Below are 7,254 nucleotides of genomic sequence, written 5' to 3' on the forward strand. Positions count from 1 at the left end.
TGGTAGTTTTGTTAACCTTCACCAGGTTAATGAAATGCAGAAGCAAAATCAGGACCAAGTCCCCTTGCCTTGGTGGAATTATAAAGAAAAGGTCCTTTTCCAAGACTTCATATTTGCATCCTGTTAAAATCTTAAGGATTATGACGACTTCTGAAGCAAGCTTCACTATAAAGTAAAATGTTGCAGCTGGTCAGAAGCTGTACAAAAGCTACTATTCTAATTATTGAGCTGGTGACTCAATTTTGGGACAATTTAATGAAGCTAATTTGCTCTGGAGCCAATACAAAGAGCAAATTGAAGTTTTGACTCAAGTTTTGTGTTTTCTCTATTAACCCAAGGTGCATGAGAGAATTAATTTTGCTAGTTAGTCTCATAGAGTCATACAACACAGAAACAGACCCTTCAATACAACTCATTCATGCCAACCAAGTTTCCCAAACTAAATTAATCCCTGTTAGCTAGTTCATTAGTTTGTCAATCAGTCTGCAGTTGCTGGTTTGGTTTTGTTTCATAGTTATAAATAGACAAAGTTTGCTGGTTTTCAATGAAATTTGAGAACATCATTATGGGTTGTAAGAATGAGCCTGGGAGAAGAATCTTCTTCTTCCGATAGGACTGACAACCTAAGTACGCTATTCAGAACAGTGGCTTATTTGTGGAAACCAGGCTTTTGAACAACTTTCTTGTGCTTGACCTTAAATTGGCCAGATTACCACACTTCAATGCAATTTTATCTTCTGTGCTGTTGTTTTCCAGTCATGACACAATTGCTTCTTTTTATTCTTTCACAGGATGTGGGTGTTACCAGCGAGACCAGCATTTATTGCCCATCCTTAATTATCCTCATGAAGGAAATGGTAAGCTATCTTCTTAACAACTGAGTGACTTTCCAGATCATGTCAGAAAAGAGTTAACAGTGACCTGCATTGCTATCGGTCTCAAGTCATATGGTCACCATTTCTGATACAATACTTTGAGTCCAGATTTAGTTAAATTGCAGATTTGAAATTCCCCACCTATCATGACGGAATTTGAACTCATGTTTCCAGATTTTTCTTTCACCTAGGCCTTTAGATTCCAAAAACTGTGCTACATTACAATAAAAAGACAAAAAGGATTTATTTACTTTGCGAGCCCTGTAACATTGATGCCTATTACTGTCCTCTACTACCTCAGTTGATATCAAATACTGGAGAGCATTGCCAAAGAGACCTTGAGGTGCAGGTTCATATTTCCTTGAAGGTGGAGTCACAGACAGGATAGTGAAGAAGGCATTTGCCTTTATTGGTCAGTGCATAGTATAGGAGGTGGGATGTCATGTTGCAACTGTACAGCACATTGATTCAGCCACTTTTGGAATACCGTGGTTAATTTGGTCACTCTGCTAAAGGAAAGATGTTGTTAAACATGAAAGGGTGCAGAAAAAGATTTACAAGAATGCTGCTGGGGTGGAGGGTTTGAGCTATGTGAGATTCTGAATAGGAGGGGCTATTCTCCCTAAAGTGTCAGAGGTTAAAGGGTGACCTTATAGAGGTTTATAATATCATGAGCGGCATGGATAGGATTAATAACCAAGGCCTTTTTCCATGGGTGGAGAATTCCATAACCAGAGGGCATAGGTTGAACATTATTTAGGAAAGATATAAAAGGGACCTAAGAGACAATTTTTCACACAGAGGGTGGTACATGTATGGAAGGAGCTGACAGAGGAAGTGGTGGAGGCTGGTACAATGACAACATTTAAAAAGCGTCTGATGGCTACATGAATAGAAAGAGTTTAGAAGGATATGAATCAAATGCTGGCAATTGAGACTAGATTAATTTAAGATATGGACAAGTTGGACCAAAGGATCTGTTTCTACGCTAAACAGCTGTATGACTCAGTAAAGGCCAGTGCATGAACCAAGGATCTAAATGGTCCATCTGGCTTAGTAGATCACACACAAGCCCATTACTATCGTCATTCACTGAGAAACTTATAACATGCAAGAATTTCACAATAATAGCTCCCCTGTCCATAATGGCTACCTAAGTGACTCAATCTTAAGAATGAGGGTATTTCAGAGTTCAAAGATGCAATCTTCAGCAAGAAAAATCTGATGGAAGTTATATTCACCATGTTCCTCACAGATATCAAATTTTCAGATGCTTTTACAAATAGTACAATAAGTTAACTATCACATGGCAATGACTCAGCAAACAAATAGTTCAACAGAGGCTATAGTGAGTACGGTAATTTCAAGTTGGTGATGGCTGAATTCTAGTTAATTTAGTTTACTCTGACTGCCGATGCTTGTGTGTGTTAACTTTGAAGGACAGGAAGAGGTTCAATTGTGATATCTCTCTGCAGTTGAATTACTGTGGACATTATTCTGGAAGTCACATAATAAATGAACACTGAAGTAGGCGAAAGTAAAAACTGCAGATGCTGGAGATTAGAGTCGAGAGAGTACTGCTGGAAAAGCTCTGTAGGTCAGGCAGCATCAGAGGACCAGGAGAGCCGACGTTTCAGGCAAAAGCCCTTCATTAGGAAGGGCTTGGATGAAGTATCAGAGTGGAAGTAATATTTGGGAAACATATTTTACTAAGGTCTATATATTCACAAAAGATCAGAAAGGAAAACATTGGCAGAAACAGCGGTAGAAGTATTCTACAGACCGTGTTTATTGTGAATTGGAGAAATGAGCTTGTACATGCAGGAACACAACATTCTGACCAGTTGACATCCTGATATCTCATCCATCCACATGTCTGCAGCCATTTTATCAGGCACAGTCACATCTGTATGAGTAGGTGGATCTGAGTCAGGGGGAACACAGGCAGAAATGGAGAAGACTGGACAGGCATGTGAGCAGCCCCAGCCTCCAGGCACAGCCCCCCTGTTCTGGATAGAGCCTTGCCCTGGATAGTGCAGAAGCTGGAGGGAGCTGGGAAGCAGCATGCTGAACAAGTGGTAGTCAAGGAGACCACCAAGGAGATGAAGCTCCATTTTATCAACTGCAGCCTCCACCTTCCTGGCCCCTTCATCCCTTGCTGATGATGTAGTGGCATACGCACATGCTGATACAGCCTGCTGCAGCTAGATGCAATCATGGGCTGCAGCTGCACAGGAGCCATTTGCCAGTAGACATAATCACTCCATGTTCAGCCCAAAATATTGCAAATTGTACTTAAAGATCACATTTAAAATACCTATAAAGTACAAATTCCTATTTTGTTAAGATAAAAGCCTCAGATTAATATTTTCACATGGACAACAGTAACAAAACATCATTGCGTGCTATTTATTTTCAAAGATATTATTTGTGAGCACTTACTTTAAATAGAAAGCACCAGCATACTCAGTATTCAGCGTGACAGTAACTGTTGCTATGGTGCACTCAGTATTAAGTGACCTGATGAAATACCATGTCACAGCCATCTTCAATTGGTCTTATCTGCTTCTCTCAATATCTTATTTACTTTTGTTAATTGTAATACGTCTTGGAAAAATAACCAAGTAGGAATTGTTTGGACTAGAGAATCCATCTGAATATCATATGCACAAAATTATTCTGAAACAAAAGATAGTGAAGAACCCATTGACCAACTCTTGCTCAACAACTTGAAACACTGGGAATATTTCCAAAACAGCAAGGAAGGCTAAAATGAGATTCAAGAGGTTTTAAATATGACAGTTTTATTTCGGATTAATTCAAAGATGCTCTTGCACCTAGTTAGAATGGCTAAACAAATTTCTTAATTTCAAATTGTCACTAAAAATGCGGAGATACGAGAGAAACAAAAATCTCTGTCCTGTTGTTGGAGCAAGAAATGCTTTGTACAGGGAACAGTTTAAATGTAGAGATCGTTGCATCTTTTAAAGGAAACAAAAATTAATATTGAAGCAGAATAAAATGGACTAAACAGCAGGAGGGCAGCTCTTGAACAAACTGCTAACACAGACTGAGACAAATGGTCAATATCACCATGCTGAAATTAATCCAGGTCAAAGCCATGTATTTAAGCTGAACTATTTACAACAACTTACTGAGTGCTAACATGGCGTTAGCACTGTTTTTCAAAATATTTTAAGAAAATATATTTTAATGTATGAATACCGTAAGAAATTCATTTCAATGTGTTTATACAAAAGCAAACTCGTGCAGCCAGTTCAAGAAGTTTTCGTTTTAAGGTTGGACATTTAAAACGTTGCTAACCGAAATATAGTTGCACCAGATCTTACTGGCGATATCAACAAAGCAATGCAACTACTGTTAGTGACAGGCTCCTCCGAAATATTCTGCAGAGGATTAGCAGTGAACACCTTCGTCCATGCCACTATGATACAGAATTCAAATGTGCCACAGGGAAGAGTTTAGGTAAGTGCAATAGCAGTATTTCTCAGAATGTTAATGACCACTCGCGAAATGGCAAAAGCAAACACGTGGAGGGAACAGACTGCAATATCGATTTGGGAATGATCGTGCCCGTTCGACAATAACTCACAAGCGTACTCATGCTCCATGCAATCCCGATAGTTGTAAGATAAACCAGCGCCTGAGGGGGCCTTGCTCCAAAGGCTAGCCAGCAACACTCGAAATTCTTCAATTGCAAGAAGTCAGCAGAACAATGGCAATAGAATGCTGAATTTCCTCGCCACTCTTCAGTAACCCGTCATTACATAGAGCTGTGAAAGATCATGCTCATTGTTGATGTCTTAGTTGAGAATACAAGTGGCAACTGTTACTTACAAATAGCTACCAACTAACAACACTTCGGTCTGTAACAGTTTAACAAGAAACATTTAACAAGAAACAAAAACAAATCAACCGAAGCTCACGATCCCCAAGCAAGCAAGTTCCCAAGCTCCAGCATTACGCGCTTCTTTCAACTGGTGGAAGAGGATAGCGAGTATTTTAGATTGCAGTGCACTGTCATAGCTGCAGTCAGCAGGTTCAAAAGTTAGTTAATTTCACGAGATGTCAAAAATAAATTGCCGCGAAGAGAAATCGAGTTCTCAATCTTGATTATTGTGTCCAGGGTGATGGGGGGAGGACGCATTCACCATTAAGTCACTCACCCACTACTACCATCATTTCCAAGCTGTGATCGAACTCACTGATTCAACAGAAGTAAGCCGAGACAAAGCGTGCTTAAACCCCGGTCCCAACAAGCTCCTCGGTTTAGATGAACGCTCCACTATTTTATTTTGCCTTGAATGGCTTGCAGCATGTCAAACAGACAAACAAAAACTTTACCTGCACGCAGAAGAGGAAACAAATAGATCACACGCACACACACACACAAAAAATACCCCTTACCGCAAGCGGCTGGAGGTCCAAAGCGGCCAGTGTGGTCTGTCCCGGCTTGTTTGGTGCTTGGGAAATACCAAGCAGGGAGTGAGAGAACACACGCTCACTGCCCGGCGCTGCCAAACTCCTCGGGAAACAAACCCAAGCCGATCCGTCTGTGCAGAGACCCCCCGCCCCCCGCAATCCACAATCCACGTGGTGGAGCCTTCCCAACCCCCTGAAGAGAGCGAATGTAAATTGGAGATGAGGAAGGGGGTGTCAGGACCTGCACTCCATTTGACCATCTCCTTTTCCTTCTCACCGATACGGTTTTAAGCTGCTCTGTTCAAACCCACTACTCAAGACACAACACCAATTAATCTCGGCTCCTTTTGTTTTTTTATATAATTTAGAAATTTCTACCTGCTTGCCGGGGTTACCGCTTGCCATTTAATTGCTTTGAATGCTGAAAGGATCTCGCACTGAAGGGAGATCGGTGGAAGAAAAAAATGTTACAAATTTGACTGAGTTTCGCAGGATGTCATGTTAATAATGTTCATTAAAGGATAGAGGTTTTACCGTTTAAAAAAAAACCTGGGAGATATGATGCTTGTGCCACTCTCTGCACTGTTGGAGCCAGCTGCTGGAAGCTAGTCTGCATGTTTTAAACTCGGTGTGTGACTTGTGTCTTGGGAAGAACACTCGCGCCCTCTTCCTACCGCTCTGCACAGTTGTTGCCAAAATACACAGCGTTGCCCTTCCCCTGTGTGAACTGAGCTAAAGAAAGAACGTTACTTCTTTTATATAGCGCCCTTCCTCACAGATGGATATGCCCAAGCTCTTCACAGCCAACAAGGTGCTTTCGAAACATAGTCACTGTTGTAATGCGAGGAAATTCAGCAGGCAATCTACCCACAGTTCAATCCCGCAACCAGATGATGACAGGATTACCTTTTGCTCAGGTGATCAGAGGATAAGTTGTTAGCAAGGGCACTCGTGATCCACCTCAAATAAGGTTATGTATACTAATGTTCATTTGAGGGAACAATCAGATTTTAGTTCCACATCCCAGCCAAAAACCATCATTTCTGGAGTACTGGGCTGATGTGTCAGACACAAGCCTACAGTGTGGGCCTTGAATCCACAAACTTCTTTCTCAAGAGGCTCCAAACATAATGCTCGGGCAAAACTGACCTCTGGCATGCAAAAATCAAAAATGGTATAAGAAAATAGCATTTCACTGAGTATCTCATCCTGTTTCACAAACTTGTGGAAGTTAAATGAAATCATGAAAATGTCTGCAAGGCAATTATATTAATGTAACATAAACAACACACCAATTTGAAGCTGCCTTCTCAAGGAAGGATGGTGAAGGATGGCATGCAACCAGCATTCCTTGCACTGTTGTTCACAGCAGTATGGAGTCACCAGATTGATGAAAGCTCATCTGTGTGTTTCAAAGTCAATGTGGCAGGAGTGAGGTGAGGTGGGGTGGCACAGTGGTTAGCACTGCTGCCTCACAGCGCCAGAGACCTGGGTTCAATTCCTGCCTCAGGTGACTGACTGTGTGGAGTTTGCATAGTCTCCCTGTGTCTGCGTGGGTTTCCTCTGGGTGCTCTGGTTTCCTCTCACAGTCCAAAAATGTGCAGGTTAGGTGAATTGGCCATGCTAAAATTGTCCGTAGTGTTAGGTGAAGGGGTAAATGTAGGGGAATGGGTCTTCCTCTCACAGTCCAAAAATGTGCAGGTTAGGTGAATTGGCCACGCTAAATTGCCCATAGTGTTAGGGGCAGGGGTAAATGTGGGGGAATGGTTCTGGGTGGGTTGCGCTTTGGTGGGTCGGTGTGGACTTGTTGGGCCGAAGGGCCTGTTTCCACACTGTAAGTAGTCTAATCTATACAACTGCTCCTCGTATCAAGGAAAAAGTGAGGGCTGGAGATCAGACTCATAAAGTGTGGTGCTGGAAAGCATCTGAGAAGTAG

At 41.7% G+C, this 7,254-nt stretch overlaps 1 protein-coding gene across 8 annotated transcripts in view; it reads right to left on the reverse strand.

Annotated features, from left to right (window-relative positions):
- greb1 (growth regulating estrogen receptor binding 1) overlaps window positions 1-6,570 on the reverse strand; it is a 331,296-nt gene extending 324,726 nt beyond the window's left edge. For 4 of the 8 annotated variants that reach the window (XM_043677647.1, XM_043677672.1, XM_043677653.1 and 1 more), the window contains exon 1: window positions 5,304-6,570. The gene's annotated coding sequence lies outside the window, so the exon portion shown is untranslated. The other 4 variants (XM_043677619.1, XM_043677628.1, XM_043677663.1 and 1 more) reach the window with 4 other exon arrangements.
- Between the last annotated feature and the right edge of the window lie 684 nt (window positions 6,571-7,254).

The sequence above is a fragment of the Chiloscyllium plagiosum genome, chromosome 3, assembly GCF_004010195.1.
Source record: "Chiloscyllium plagiosum isolate BGI_BamShark_2017 chromosome 3, ASM401019v2, whole genome shotgun sequence".
NCBI lineage: Eukaryota > Metazoa > Chordata > Chondrichthyes > Orectolobiformes > Hemiscylliidae > Chiloscyllium > Chiloscyllium plagiosum.